The sequence below is a fragment of the Hemitrygon akajei genome, chromosome 5 (assembly GCF_048418815.1).
Source record: "Hemitrygon akajei chromosome 5, sHemAka1.3, whole genome shotgun sequence".
Taxonomy (NCBI): domain Eukaryota; kingdom Metazoa; phylum Chordata; class Chondrichthyes; order Myliobatiformes; family Dasyatidae; genus Hemitrygon; species Hemitrygon akajei.
The window spans coordinates 186,205,427-186,222,424 of record NC_133128.1 but is presented as its reverse complement, the minus strand read 5'-3'; the positions used below and the strand labels follow the sequence as shown (position 1 = coordinate 186,222,424).

The following is a 16,998-nucleotide window of genomic DNA, read 5'->3' as shown; positions in this document are numbered from 1 at the left end:
GAATTGGCAGATGGAGTTTAACCTATGTAAATGTGAAGTGTAATACATTGGCAGTTCAAATGTAAAGAGACAGTATACCATAAATGGTAAGACTCTTAAACATAGTTGATATGCAGAGGGATCTTAGCATTCAAATCCATAGCTCTCTGAAAGTAGCCAGAAGATGATCAGGTAGTAAAGAAAGCATATGGCATGCTTCCCTTTAGAAATGTAGAAAAGCTACAGCAAAATACAGGCCCTTCGGCCCACAAAGCTGTGCCAGACATGTCCTTACCTTAGAAATTACCTGGGGTTACCCATAGCCCTCTATTTTTCTGAGCTCCATGTACCTATCCGGAGTCTTTTTAAAAAATAAATAAATAAATCCCTATCGTTTCCGCCTCCACCATTGTCGCCGGCAACCCATTCCACGTACTCACCACTCTCTGCATTAAAAAAAACTTACTCCTGACATCTCTGTACCTACTTCCAAGCACCTTAAAACTGCCCTCATGCTAGCCATTTCAGCCCTGGGAAAAGGCCTCTAACTATCCACATGATCGATGCCTCTCATACACCTCTAACAGGTCACCACTCATCCTCCATCGCTCCAAGGAGAAAAGGCCAAGTTCACTCAACCTATTTTCATAAGCCATGCACCCCAATCCAGGCAACATCCTCGTAAATCTCCTCTGCACCCTTTCTATGGCTTCCACATCCTTCCTGTAGTGAGGCAACCAGAACTGAACACCTACTCCAAGTGGGGTCTGACCAGAGTCCTATATAGCTGCAACATTACCTCTCAGCTCCTAAACTCAATCCCACGATTTATGGAGGCCAGTGCACCGTATACCTTCTTAACCACAGAGTTAACCTTTGCAGCAGCATTGAGTGTCCTATGGACTCGGACCCCAAGATCCCTCTGGATCCTCCACACTGCCAAGAATCTTACCATTAATACTATATTCTGCCATCATATTTGACCTACCAAAATGAACCACCTCACACTTATCTGGGTTGAACTTCATCTGCCACTTCTCAGCCCAATTTTACATCCTATCAATGTCCCGCTGTAACCTCTGACAGCCCTCCACACTATCCACCACACCTCCAACCTTTGTGTCATCAGCAAATTTACTAACTCATCCCTCCACTTCCTCATCCAGGTCATTTATAAAAATCGCAAAGAGTAAGGGTCCCAGAACAGATCCCTGAGGCACACCACTGGTCAATGACCTCCATACAGAATATGACCCTTCTACAGCCACTCTTTGCCTTCTATGGGCAAGTCAGTTCTGGATCCACAAAGCAATGTCCCTTTGAATCCCATACCTCTTTACTTTCTCAATAAGCCTTGCATGGGGTACCTCATCAAATGCCTCGCTGAAATCCATATACATTATATCTACTGCTGTACCTTCATCAATGTGTTTAGTCACATCCTCAAAAAATTCAATCAGGCTCGTAAGGCATGACCTGCCTTTGACAAAGCCATGCTGACTGTTCTTAATCATATTATACCTCTCTAAATGTTAATAAACCCTGCCTCTCAGGATTTTCTCCATCAACTTACCAGCCACTGAAGTAAGACTCACTGGCCTATAATTTTCTGGGCTATCTCTACACCCTTTCTTGAATAAGGGAACAACATCTGCAACCCTCCAATCCTCCTGAACCTCTCCCGTCCCCTTTGATGATGCAAAGATCATTGCCAGAGGCTCAGCAATCTCCTCCCTCACCTCCCACAGTAGTCTGGTCCCGGTGACTTATCCAACTTGATGCTTTCCAAAAGCTCTAGCACATCCTCTTTCTTAATATTTACATGTTCAAGCTCTTCAGTCCGCTGTAAGTCATCCTTACAATTGCTAAGATCCTTTTCCGTAGTGAATGCTGAACCAAAGTATTCATTAAGTACCTCTGCTATCTCCTCCGGTTCCATACACACTTTTCCACTGTTACACTTGATTGATCCTATTCTGTCATGTCTTGTCCTCTTGCTCTTCACATACTTGTAGAATGCCTTGGTGTTTTCCTTAATCCTCTCCACCAAAGCCTTCTCATGGCTCCTTCTGGCTCTCCTAATTTCATTCTTAAGCTCCTTCCTGCTAGCCTTATGATCTTCTAGATCTCTATCATTACCTAGTTTTCTTTGAACCTTTCACAAGCTTTTCTTCTTGACTAGAATTACAACAAACTTTGTATACCATGATTCCTGTACGCTACCATCCTTTCCCTGTCTCATTGGAATGTACCGATGAAGAACGCCACGCAGATATCCCTTGACCATTTGCCACATTTCTTCCATACATGTTCCAGAGAACCTCTGTTCCCAATTAATGCTTCCAAGTTCCTGCCTGATAGTCTCATATTTCCCCTTACTCCAATTAAACATTTTCTTAACTTGTCTGCTCCTATACCTCTCCAATGCTATGGTAAAGGAGATAGAATTGTGATCACTATTTCCAGAATGCTGTCCCACTGAGAGACCTGACATCTGACCAGGTTCATTTCCCAGTACCACATCAAGTACAGCCTCTGCTCTTGTAGGCTTAACTACATATTGTGTAAAGAAACCTTCCTGAACACACCTAACAAAGTCCACCCCATCTAAACCCCTTGCTCTAGGGAGATGCCGATCGATATTTGGGAAATTAATTCACAGCATCCCTGTTATTATCACACCTTTCCAGAATCTGTCTCCCCATCTGCTCCTCGATGTCCCTGTTATTATTGGGTGGTCTATTAAAAAAAAAACCCAGTAGAGTTATTGACCCCTTTCTGTTCCTAACCTCCACCCACAGAGACTCTGTAGACAATCCCTCCATGATGTCCACCTTTTCTGCAGCTGTGACACTATCTCTGATCAACAGTGCCACACCCCCACCTCTTTTGCCTCCCTCCCTGTCCTTTCTGAAACATCTAAAGCCTGGTACTCAGCGTAACCATTCCTGCCCCTGAGGCATCCAAGTTTCCAAGGGACTTGTATTAGTCTGACACTGAAGTTCAAGAGCTGGGAAATTCTGTTCTCACTTTATAAAACTCTATTGGACTGTACCTACTCCACGATTCAGGAACAGCTTTTTCCCCTCTGCCAACTGATATCTGAATAGATATGGAACAAATGAATACTACTTCAGTGCTTTTTAATTTTTATGTTTGTACTAATGTAATTTAACTATTTGATATATATATTTCACATTTTTTTCCTATTATTATGTATTGCAATGTAGTGCTGCAGCATAAACAAATTTCACGACTTTCTCTGATTCTGGAATGTTCTGGAGCTTTGGAGATGGTGCTTCAGAGTAAGTGTATTATCAAAGTACATATATGGCACCATTTATAGTCCTGAGATTTATTTTCTTGTGGGCATACTCAATAAATCTATAGTTTGTGGATGATACAAAGATAGGTAGAGGGGTAGGTAATGCTGAGTAAGCAATGTGGTTGCAGCAGGACTTAGACAAATTGGAAGAATGGGCAAAAAAGTGGCAGATGGAATGCAGTGTTGGGAAATGTATGATAATGCATTTTTGGTAAAAGGAACAATAGTGTGGACTACTATCTAAATGGGGAGAAGATTCAAACAGAGGTGCAGAGGGACTTGGGAGTCCTTGTGCAAGACTTTCAGAAGGTTAATTTACAGGTTGAGTCTGTGGTAAAGAAGGCAAATGCAATGTTGGCATTTATTTCAAGGGGAGTAGAATACAAAAGCAGAGATAATGCTAAGGCTTTATAAGACATTAGTCAGGCTGCACTTGGAGTATTGTCAACAGTTTTGGACCCTGTATCGCAGAAAGACTGTGTTGTCATTGGAGAGAGTCCAGAGGTGGTTCACGAGGATGAGTCCAGGAATGAAGGGTTAACATATTGGGTCTGTACTCACTAGAATTTAGAAGTATGTGTGGGGATCTCATTGAAACCTACCACATGTTGAAAGGACTCGATAGGGTGCATGTGGAGAGGATGTTTGCTCTGGTGAAGATATCCAGAACTAGAAGGTGCAGCCTCAAAATTGAGGGCCAACCTTTTAGAACTGAAGTAAGGAGGAATTTTTTTTATAGCCAGAGAGTAGTGGATCTGTGGAATGCTCTGCCACAGACTATGGCAGAGTTCGAGTCTTTAGGTATATTTATGGTAGATGTTGATAGGTTTTTGATCGGTCAGGGTATCAAAGGATGTAGTGAGATAGTGGGTGCAAGGGGTTGGGTGGGATCTGGGATCAGCCTTGATAGAATGGCAGAGCAGACCTGATGGGTTGAATGGCCCAATTCTGCTCCTATTTTTTACGGTCTTTTGGTTTAATCATAACCAGAACAGAATCAATGAAAGACCACACCAACTTGGGAGCTCAACCAGTGTGCAAAAAATATCAAACGGCAAATACAAAAATGAAGAAATAGTAAAAAAAGCAATAAATATTGAGAACATGAGATGAAGAGTCCTTGAAAGTGAGTCTATAGGTTGTGGGAACATGCCATTGATGAAGTGAAATTAAGTGAAGTTATTTCTTTGGTTTAAGAGCCTGATAGTTCAGGGGTAGTAACTGTTTCTGAACGTGATGGTGTGAGTCCTGAAGCTCCTGTACCTTCTCCTTGATGGCAGCAGTGAGAAGAGAGCATGTCCTGGGTGGTGGAAGTCCTAATGATGGATGCTGCTTTCCAATGATAGCGTTTCATGTAGAAGTTCTCAATGGTGGGTAATGCTTTACCTGTGATGGACTGGTCCGTATCCACTACTTTTAATAAGATCTTCTGTTCAAGGGCATTGGTGTTTTCATACCAGGCTGTGATGCAGCCAGTCAATATACTTGCCACTACACATCATGACGTTTGTCAAAGTGGTAGATATCATACTGAATCTTCACAAACTCTAAAGTAATTAGGGACACTGCCATGCTCTCTTTGTAATTGCACTTGCATGCTGGACCCAGGACACATCCTCTGAAATTAGGGCACTGAGGAATTTAAAGTTGCTCTATTTAAAGTTCACATGGTCCTATGAAATTTTCAGAGCTTTTCTAGCTTTGGAGTTGCAAAGGAGATCACTGATATAATATCACTTGGCAAAATAACTGACTCATTCTTTGCATAACAGTTCTTGTCTATTCAAAGAAAATTTAGAAGCAGCATAAAAGATAAAATATTGCATAATTACCACATGTTGACTGTATCCCATAATATTCTGAAATATTGCATATACAATGCTAAAAGGTTGGTAAGCAGTGATTTAGACTTTCTGTTACTAAATTAATAACAATAAATTGCTTTTTGAAGAATAATCAGTCTGACATAGCTGCTCCCCTGGACCTCAGTCTAGCTGTCTGTTTACTGAAATTTGTAACTCCTATCTATGTATAGAAATTTATTGCAAGCCAGTTCCCTAGACATGTTGCTAATTTTTACAGCTCAAATGACTGATGACATTAATCACTGGTGGAGATTACTTGTGACTGCATAAGCAATTAAAGATATTATTGCATCTATTGCATTGAACTGGTGCAGTATCGCACATGCTCTGTTGATAATCACTTGACTGCACCCACAAAAAATTGACTTAATAGTAGCATCATTGTTATGAGCTACAAGATATAGGAGCTACAACAAGATAAGCTACGATATAGGAGCTACCAGATAAGCTACAAGGTACATGGACTCTATTTGGCCCATCGAGTCTGCTCCGCCATTTCATCATGGCTGATCCATTTTTCCTCTCAGTCCCAATTTCCTACCTTTTCCCCACAACTATTCCCTGACTAATCAATCTATTAACCTCTGCCTTAAATATACCCAGTGACTTGGCCTCCACAGCTGCCTGTGGCAACAAATTCCACCAATTCACCACTCTCTGGCTAAGAAATTCTTTGTCATCTCTGTTGTCAAAGGACATCCATCTATTCGCAGGCAGTGTCCTCTGGTCTCAGATTCCCCCACCATAGGAAACATCCACTCTCTTGAGGCCTTTCAGCATTTGTTAGGCTTCAATGCAGTCACCCCTCATTCTTCTGAATTACAGCAAGTATAAGAATTATAAAGCTTGAATCCTTGACACTTTTTTCAATACCTATTGTGATAACAACATGGAAATCTTATTTGTCTTGCAAGGTAATAAGAGTTCACCATAATAGTCATGGATATTTGCTAGGATAATGGTTTGCTTCTCGTAATGGTTGAAGTGGCCATTTACATAATCACCACATTTACTAGAGCTGTAAAGCATAGGATCAAGGTGGGGGTAGTGATCGCAAGAGCACTGCTTCTGCTGGAGAAAGTTCCATAGCCAAAATATTGAGAAGAAGCTACAGTTGTTTGTATATTCAGTTAATGGATTAAATGCGTAGTGTTCTTGAGATCACTAGCCCAACTTGCTCCTTTGCTTGTATTTTTAGGATTGAACAGATTATCACCCAGTGATGTACATACTTGCCCAACTTTTTGGATTAAATATTCTCAGCCTGAAACATAAACTACTTCTCTCTATTCATGATCCTCTCTGAGCTACTGAGTGTGTCTGTCGCATTTGGATTTACACCAATTGTTTCTTTATTTGCTGTCTGTACCTTCTTTCAATCTTGATCTCTCCTCTCACAAATTAGACTTCCCAGGGTCTGTGGCAGTAAATTTTGCTTCAATATTAATTTTAGGTTTTCCTGCATTAGTGGTATGTTGAAATAATTTTAAATGACCTGATGCTTCACAGCAACATTCACGCACACACTGGTAAAAAATTAAACAGCTTGGCTCATGCCTTTTATATTTGGTCGATTTGTATAAGGCAAACATTTCTTGCCCTTGAGGAAATAGTGAGCCACTTTCCTGGTGGGAGGTGTGGGACTGGTAATGCCACCTTATCATCATTATACTTCAAACTTGATCCTACCTTTTAAAATTAAAATTAATTGGAATAATTAGTATGTCAATATTTGCAGGAGATTTTCATGCAAAAATTAGGTCTGCATGAAATAGAAATGAGTGCAGGTCACGTGGTCTCTATGGCATGCCATTTAGATCATAATTGATTTTGCCCTCAACGAACCTTTACTAACCAATCCCCAAATCCTCTCATTTCATTGGAGTAGATTTGAGTACATAGCAGCAGGAATCCACAGCATTCTGATATCAAGAATTTCGAAGATCCACAATGCTCGGAATGAAGAAATTTCTCCACATTTCAGCCCTAAAAAGGACAAACTCATTACCTTGAGATTCTGTCTCCCCTAATCCAGGAAAACTAATTTTGTGCATCAACTGTGTTGTGCTTCTCTCCACTAGTAAATATTTTATTGAGGCAATAGTGGCACTTTTACGTGATGAACTGTCAAGCAATGAAATGCAGATAAGAGTAAATAATCTGAAGAAAAAAAACAAACTCGCAGCAACATAGTTGATTATTTGTTCATCTGCTTCAAAAGTTATTCTTTACTATTTGTCATGCTTGTATCACTTTTTATTTTTAGTACAGTTCTTGAAACTGAAATAATCTGCTCACATTATAGGTTTTGTGTTGGTATAATGAATAATTATGCTATTGTAAATTTCACCAGGCAGTAAAATAAATAGGATATCAAAGGCAACGAGACAGGCAATGTGGGAATCTGTGACACTGAAGTTCAAAGAACATATATGTCACCATATAAAACCCTGAGATTAATTTTCTTGCAGGCATACTCAGTAAATCCAAAATAGAATAGTAACCATTATAGAATCAATGAAAGTCTACACCCAAAGGGGATGGACTAACAACCCATGTGCAAAAAAAAAAGACTAACTCTGGAAATACAAGAGAAATAATAATAAATAAATAAGTAATAAATATTGAGAACATGAGATGGAGTCCTTGAAAGTGGGTCTGTAGGTTGTGGGAACATTTCAGTGAAGGGGTGAGTAAATTTGAGAGAAGTTATTTATCCATGTTGGTTCAAGAGCCTGATGATTGAGGGGTAATAACTGTTCCTGCAGCTGGTGGTGTGAGTCCTGAGGCTCCTGTACCACCTTCCTGATGGCAGCAGTGAGAAGAAAGCACGTCCTGGGTGGTGGGGATCACTCATGATGGATACTGCTTTCCTGTGGCAATGTTCTGTGTAGATGTGGTCCATGATGGCATTATGCTAGTCAAAGGGATAAGGTTGCTAAGCGAGGAATGTGATACAAACATTGTGAGGTTATGGAATGGAGACTTTGCTTCGGTCTTCTCTGAAGAGGAAACAGTGGGCGTTTAAAATTAATAATTAAACAAAGCAAACAACAGACAAACTAACCAAGTGTAAAAAAGAACCTGGCCTTGACTGTTTGGAACTGACATAGCTGCAAATACTCAAATCAACCTGGGAAGGGAGAGCTTAGGATGGACTTATTTCCACTGAGCATGATTAACTTGTTATTATTTAATTATTTATGATTTTATATTGCTATATTTCTCCAGTATTGGTTGGTGCGGCTGTAACGAAACCCAATTTCCCTCGGGATCAATAAAGTATGTCTGTCTGTTAGGGTCTGGAATCTGTACACAAACATTATGTTGAAAAGAGAAATTCCCGAAAACTGTTGTTTCCAAGTGAAAATTTACATTACATAACAGTAACAAAAAGAAATTGCATTTATTTCGAAACACACACAGGAAGGTGGAGGAACTCAAACAGGTCAGATAATATCTATGGAACTGAATAAACAGTCAACGTTTTACACTGAGACCCTTCTTCACGACTGAGAAAGAAGGAAGGGGTAAGATGCCAGAATAAAAAGTTTGGAGAAAGGGAAAGAGGCTAGCTGGAAGATGATTGGTGAAGCCAGGTGGGTGGCAAAGGTCAAGGGCTGGAGAAGAAAGAATCTGATAGGAGAGGAGAGTGGACCATGGAAGAATGGGAAGAGGGGAGGGGACTGGGGGTCCATCTTCATGTGGCAAAATATTGCAAACACTTCATTGGAATATCAGTCAAAATCTGGATCTGAGCTAACGACTGATTTTATCTAGAATTTTTTTTTAAGACTACGTAATTTAATATCAGCAAAACAACAGTCTTTCCAAAATAATCAGCTTGGGGTGGGGGCGTCTCTAAAACTAATCAAAGCACCACTAAAAATGTGATGTAGGTCAGTGGTGCAAACATAAATTGTCAATGTCTCTGTTGAGATCAGACATTTTCCAGATTGCTCCTCATAGAAAAATACTAAGCAAACAGTTGATGTAAACCCTATATCCTATAGTCGGGTTGATGGTCTTCTGAAGTTTAATGTTTTTGGCCAAACGGGATCCAGTAATCTTTCTGGCCAGTCTAAAAGTTGCTTTGTAATATAAACCAGATAGATTCTGGAGGTAACAGACCTAGGGCCTAACATTGGAGAATGATTTTCTGAAACTATTCTGTGGATATTATGATGCAAAGAATCTTCACAGGATCTTTTGATTTAATTAACTCTGTTAGAAGTTAATAAATAAACAAACAGAAACTAAATTGGCATGGTCGCGTAGTGGTTAGCACTATGCTTTACAGTACCAGCCATCTGGGTTCAATTCCCGCTGCTGCCTGATATTAGGACTAATTTGGTGCCTGATTTTTATCCTCTGAATTACTTTGGATCGAGATTCTCCCTTAAAAACGCTATATAAGTGTGAATGTTCAGTATAATTTAGCTAATTTTAAAGATTTGTAATAATTAAATGAATTAATTAGTGCCTATCTCCACATGATCCTTGCGCTTGAATGGCGAGAAGTCATAATTTTGAGTAGCTATATTTAAATGTTTTCACAGTTGAACATTAATTGGAACCAGTATTTCAATCCAGCCGTTATATGTAGGAACTTGTTCGTTCTCCCCATGACTGCGTTGCTTTCCTCCCTCAGTCCAAAGACTTACCGGTTAGTTGGGCATTGTAAGTTGTCCTCTGATTAGGCTCGGGTTAATTCAGGTCATTGCTGGGTGGCACAGCTGGAAGGGCCTATTCCGCACTGTATCTCAATCAATAAGCTGTAATTTATCTATTAGTTCTCAGAGAAGTTGTTCAAAACAGTATCGCAAAATCTGCATTGTGTAATTCTTCAGCTGTAAGATTTGCCTAACAAGGCTTGTTCAGTTGGCGTGTTCTGTGAATATGCTGGTGGAACGCAGCAGGCCAGGCAGCATCTATAGGAAGAAGTACAGTCGACATTTCGGGCCGCAAAACGTCGACTGTGCTTCTTCCTATAGATGCTGCCTGGCTTGCTGCGTTCCACCAGCATTTTGTGTGTGTTGTTTGAATTTCCAGCATCTGCAGGTTTCCTCGTGTTCTGTGAATATGGTAGGCTTGTTGTGTCGTGCTGGAATGCGTGCTGCCCTTGCGAGCTTCCGCCAACACATCCTTCGGTTGTGTTGGTCCTTAACACAAATGACACATTTCACTGTATGTTTTGATGTACATGTGATATGCAAATTAATCTGAATCTAAGGTATAATTAAAGTGTTTAGGAGATTGAGGGGGATCTCAATGAAACCTGTCAAATATCGAGAGGTCTCGATAAAATGGATATGGAGAGGATGTTTCCGATAGCTGGGGAGTCTAGGACCAGAGGGCACAGCCTCAGAATTGAGGGGTGTCTATTTAGAATGGAGATGAGCCAGAATTTATTTAACCAGAGGGTGTAAATCTGTGGAATTCATTGCCACAGATGGTGGTGCAGGCCAAGTCATTTAAGGTGGAGGTTGATGGGTTCTTAATTAGGATGTCAAAGGTTACAGGGAGAAGGCAGGAGAATAGGGTTGAGAGGGATAGTAAATGAGCTGTGATGGAATGGCGGAGAAGACCTGATGGGCCAGATGGCCTAATTCTGCTCCTATAACTTGTGTTCTTATGAAAGGCTGAGAAAGCATCCAGAACAGGTGTTTGCACATCATTCTTAAGGCCTTTCCTCTGTAGATTACTGGGTAGATTACATTGCATATGACACCTTAGTCAAATTTTTTACCAAATTCACAGCGCTGTTTTCACATCAAGCACTGAAATCCATTCAGTAATGTGAGAAGCTGGCATAAGTCCTTTCATTCCATCTACAGGCCTCGTATTAGTGATTTGTGTCCTTCAAGAACAGCTTTCATGGTTTTGGCAGAGAGCCTTTAAAACTGACATTGCTTTTTTTGTAGCTGATGGCTTTGTAGTTTATTACTGACACAGGCAGCAGCTGTGTGCCACAGGAAATATAGGAAGAAAGACCAAGTGTATCAAAGCTGCCAAATAAAATGAACATATTGTTAAATGAGCCCTTCTTCCCATCCTGTCAATATTTTATGAATCACTACATGTGAGCAACGAATCTGTACGTGTAGCATTCTTGACTTAACTGAATATTCTTTCCCACAATTTGATTACACGATCTCAGTGAGAAATATTTCAGAATCGGAATCAGGTTTCGTATCACTGGCATGTTGTGAAATTTGTTGCTTTATATTTAATTGTGCAAAAAAGTAGTGAGGTAGTGTTCATGGCTTCAATGTCCGCTCAGAAATCTGACGACTGAGGGTAAAGAAGCTGTTTCTGAATGGTTGAGTGAGAATATTCAGGGTTCTGTACCTCCTCCTTGATTGAGGGGATGATAGGAGGACGTGTCCTGGGCACTGGGGGGTTAATGATGGATGCCACCTTTTTGCTGGGAAGACTAGTACCCATGATGGAGCTAACTGAGTGTGCAACTTCCTGCAGCTTATTTTGATCCTGTGCATTCCTCCCCATACCTGATGGTGGTACAGTTGGTTAGAATGCTCACCGTGGTATATCTGCAGAAATTTGCAAGTGTCTTTGGGTCTTCTCCCAAATCTCCATCATCCCATGCTGGTGGAATCTGAACAAATCCTGTCTCTATGTTATACCTAAGAGCGATGGACTCCATTGCTTTTGAAAATGGCCTGTAGCTGCCATCAGTTTTCCAAGTGCCAGTACCTGCTGGGTTAGAGCATGTAGATGAGCCAAGATGTGGAAAGAGGTTGAAATTCCACAGAGCTTTTGTGTTCTAGCACTTTCACACCCCCCCCCCCACCCACCCACCCACCCACCTTTCAAAATTGAGAAAGAAATGCTTGTGATACTTAGATTCAGTAAAATGAAACGTGTTTCATTGCAAATGAACTTTTAACATAAACCTCTGTATAGTGAGAACAAAATGGTGGAAGACCAAGAAGAAGGCAAGCCAGGTGTTGAACATTTAGTGTGGACGATGCAGGTGGGACGTTGGTTTCTGGGCCTGGATTTGCTGTTCACCTATTGTTGCAACTTGTAAACATCATTGGTTTTGGTGTTATCTAGTTATTTATCATTCATAAGAAACCTAGCTGGATAAATAATGAACTGGAATAAAATTTAAGGTGCACCGCCTCAAATTATTTGGTCGCCTCCACAATCTGCCTCTGTTGACGTTGGAATCGAATTGAGGCAGGAAGTCCATTTCACTAACGCTCTACAGTGAGGGCTGAAAGGTTTGCTATCCACAGCAGTAATTATCTGGTATGTAAAAATGGAGGAAAACTGGAGAAAAATACGCACCTTTGCATAACTGATCAAGACTTTGTTGAAGTATACTGTGGGGCAGCACAGTACAGGCATTCCAGGTTCAATTTCCACACTGCATGTAAGGAGTCTGTGCATTCTCTCCATGTCTGTGTGGGCTTCCTCCCACAGTCCAAAGACCTACTATTTGGTAGGTTAATTGATCATTGTAAATTGTACCGTGACGAGGCTATAGGGTTAAATTGCGGAATGACGCAGTTCGATGTAGCTCAATAAATAAGTAAATGTTTGTACTTCTTCTTTGCCATTTGTGGTATACCTTTATCTGTTATGATCCTAATTATGGAGTTTCTAATGAAAAGTGAATCTCCCAACCTCTTCCATTGTTTCACTCCCAGCCCCTGTCCCCAACCCTCCAACCTTCCTTGTCCGTTTATATGTGTTCCTCGCAATCCATTTTGTTGATCAGGCCTAGCCTAATAATTTGGCGGCTGATTTTTATCCCCTAAATACCCTTGGATCAATTTTCTTCCTTAAAAGGGCTATATAAGTGGGAATGTGTGGTATAACTTATAAATGAATTAATCAGTGCATATCCCCTTGGGATGCTAGTGCTTGAACGGAGAGAAGTCACAATTTGGAGTAGCTATATTTGAATTGGAATAAGCTGGAGCCAGTATTTCAATTCCTGCCACTGACCATGAGGAGTTTGCACATTCCCCCACGGCCGCATGGGTTTCGTCCAGGTGCTCTGGTTTCCGCCCACAATCCAAAGATGTGCCGTTTAGTAGGTTGCTTGGCCATTGTAAATTTTCCCGTCATTAGGCTATGTTAAATCAGGGGATTTCTGGGCAGCACAGTTCGAAGATCCAGAAGTGCCTATTTCTTGCTATATCTCAAATAAACAGATATCTAGAATACAGTAAAACGATTATGATTCTGTTATTCACACGATAGTTGTCTAAATCTACCAATTACTGAATTATTGTGAGGATAAGGAAGTGATGATTGTGTGTACTCGTGTCTGCAGCTGTTCACAGTCTTAAGCACATTATATAGCTAGGGTGTCTACGACTTTTGTACAGTACTGTTTTTATCAACCTGGAGTGGAAAGCGAGTTTGAAAATCCTGCGCGAGCAAAAGATGTTGGGTATGGTGACGGTGCCGCACCGTCGGAGGGGCGTGGGGCAGATGGTAGGGAAGGACTGCCAGGGGAGGAGGCAGTGCAGGTGCAGACTCACCCAACCCTGAGACATCAGGCAAGGACACTTGACTCCAAACAACTGGTGTATTGATCATTACAGAATGCCTCTCTGGTGCTTCCTGTTCCCTCCCCTTTCTCTTCCCCTTTTCCCAACCATGATTCCCCTTTCCACTGTCAGTCCACAGTAGAGACCCATATCAGTATTAGGCTTATCATCACTCACATATGTCATGAAATTTGTTTTCTTTTGCAGCAGCAGTACAGTGCAATACATAAAATTACTACAGTACTGTGCAAAAGTCTTGGGCTATTTATATTATGACTTTTGCACAGTACTATACGTACTACATATTACGATGGCAGTTTCAGGACATTGATTTGGCAGAAGGAAATGCTGACAACAGATTTTGTTCTCAGATGAAGGACTGAAAATGAGAGTACGAGGAGAGGCAGCTTGCACTGGTCTCACTCATCTCCTAGCAACTGGTTACAGAGCAACATGAACAAAGCTGGCAGTAGACTGCCTGGCTAACCTCTCCGATGATGAAAGGTATTCATTTGGACATGAGGGTCAGAGAAAAGGGGAGAGAGCTTAGATCTAATAAATAGGGAAAAGAAGATGATTTTGAAATGTTTTTAAATAATTGTTATATAATTGGAATAAGAATACGTTGGTCTGGTGTTTTGTGTTATTCTGAACTGTTTTCAGGTAACCATTCTCTGTCAGATGCGTTAAGGTCAGTCAGAGACAAATCATTCTCCTGGAGCATCTATATGTTGCTATCGGGAAGCCATTTTGTCGTCCCTGGTTGAACCTGAATGAGGCCAGGCGTTTGCACTATGAGAAGGGTCTGAGCATGTGTGTGAATTGAAACAAAAAGAATCATGACAAATTGCTTACATAATAAATTAGACAAGGCAAAAGGAAAAGTGGAAATATTAATGATGCATGAAAGCTTCTGGGAAATGCACTAAAAGCCTAATTGAGGAATATCAGAAAGGCGGTAACTTTGGAGAGAGCGGGAGGAATCTTGCATTGGTATAGCACTGTTCACATCCCTATCAGGTAGCCTCAAACATTTTACAATCCAGACCCATTCTAAGATGAGGTATAGGAAACGTGGCAGTCAATTTGCACGTGGGTCATGCTGACAAACAGCAATGTGACAATAAGGAGTCATTTCTAGTCATGTTGATTAAAGGTTAGATATTGTCCACGGCATCAGATATAGCTCAATGCTGCTTTCTGAAATAATCTTACAGAAGAGAGCAGGCAAAACCATTGGTTTAATTTCTCATCCGGAAGTCAACATTTCCAACAGTACTACATTTCCTCAGTAATGAATTGACTTATTATGTGATGAGGCTTATCATATGAGGAGAGTTTGATGGCTCTGGGCTCTGGACTTTTTTTAGTTGCCTTCTGTTAGTCTTTAAAAGCTTCCCAATTCTCTAACTTTCATTGATTCTGTTATGGATTTATTCAGTATACCCACACAAATTTGACAATACATTTACTTTGAATTTTTCATTTGTCCGTTACTTTAACATGGGCATATGCTGTTATTTAAGTAGATTAAAACATCTGCTATATCATAGAAAGAAGATTTCCAAGCACAATTGTTGCTAGTGTTAACAACAGCTAATTTCAATGCTGAAGCTCCTCTTTCATGGTCCTTAGTCCAGGTGGAGCTACGTACCATTAGAAACATACCCTTAACAGCTTTTATTACTGATGGTCCCGAAATTGTACTGATGACAATATGGCATATGGGTAAATATATGCTCTTTTATGTCACAGTAAAATATTAATTTGCTGGGAGGAAATCATTTTGCTCTTAGCCCATTAAATGAAGCAGTACAGAGCAGGAAGCAGCAGAACATTGTACAGTTTAGACAGAGAGTTGTAAACTTAATCAGCTCCATCATGGGCACTAGCCTACATTGTATCCAATACACCTTGCTGGTGCAATGCCTTGAAAAGGCAGCATCCATCTTTCAGGACCCCCATCACCTACAACATGCCCTCTTCTTATTGCCACCATCAGGAAGGAGGTACAGGAGCCTGAAGGCACACACTCAACAATTCAGGAACAGTTTCTTCCCCTCTGTCATCAGATTTCTGAATGGACATTGAACTTATGAATGCTACCTCACTACCATTTTCCTTTTTAAATTATTGCACTACTTATTGAACTATTTAATATACGTACTTTAATTCATATTTTTTTCTGTTATCAGGTATTGCATTATACTGCTGCCGCAAAGACAAACAAATTTCATGACATATGCCAGTGATATTAAACTTGATTCTGATTCTTTGACAAGGCAGAGTGACTCTATTGGAAAGGATTATTACGTTACTCAAGAACAGTGGTCCCCAACCTCCTGGCCGCGGACCGATATCGGGCTGCAAAGCATGCAGGAGTGGAGCAGTAGCCGGAACGCACCCGGCACATCTTTAAGAAGAAAGCCGAAATAAACAAGCTAATTAATTAGGTGCCGCCCGACAGGTAAATGTCAGCCCAGATCAGAGGCGATTGCCAATTTAATCGGCAATCGCCTCTGATCTGGGCTGACATTTACCTGTCAGGCGGCACCTAATTAATTAGCTTGTTTATTTCGGCTTTCTTCTTTAAGATGTGCCGGGTGCGTTCTGGCTACTGCTCCACTCCTGCATGCTTTGCAGCCCAGAGGTTGGGGACCACTGGTCAAGAACACTAGCAAAGGATGCAGTTACTTTTCCAAGTTCTGTTTGTAACGTTGCATATCTTTCTGGACTCTTTTCCAGTCATTTTATTATTATAATAAAATTAATACATAGATAATGGGATTACAAACATACAAATTTGAACTGAACATGAAAGGATACTTAAGCAATAGTTACAATATAAATGAGTCTTCCTAAATCATGAACGATACAAGTAACATATAAACAAAGCAAAACTAGGTATATCATAATATATATTTTTAAAAAACAGAAAAGAGAAAAAGAAAAAAAAGTTATGCTAGAAAAACTAATCTAACAACCTGATAACTAATAAAGAGAAAAAAAGAAAAGAAAAAAAAATGATGAAAAATGATGAAAAAAAAAATGGGCTGTCTAACGAAAATACAAAATCATCAGTGTCGTCAACTCCGATCCTCTCAACATACATAGAATCAAAACTGGAAATCTTTCTGGACTCTTGCTCCAGTTGTTCCTGAGGGGAGATTTTAATCAACACCATGAGGTAGAAAACTGTATCTCACAATTATCTACAGATAGTTTATCATATCGTGTTTTGTCACTGTGGAAACAAATTGGACTGGTTTTTATGGTGGGTGGCCAATTTGCAGTGCTG

At 40.4% G+C, this 16,998-nt stretch overlaps 1 protein-coding gene across 11 annotated transcripts in view; it reads left to right on the top strand.

The window, feature by feature from the left end:
• Positions 1–16,998, top strand: part of csrnp3 (cysteine-serine-rich nuclear protein 3) — a 207,623-nt gene that overhangs the window by 51,655 nt on the left and 138,970 nt on the right. The window contains exon 1 of one of the 11 annotated variants that reach the window (XM_073047456.1): positions 14,186–14,204. The exons of the other annotated variants lie outside the window; for them this stretch is intronic. The gene's annotated coding sequence lies outside the window, so the exon portion shown is untranslated. Of the gene's footprint in view, positions 1–14,185; positions 14,205–16,998 lie in introns of those variants that run through there. 11 annotated transcript variants of the gene reach the window in all.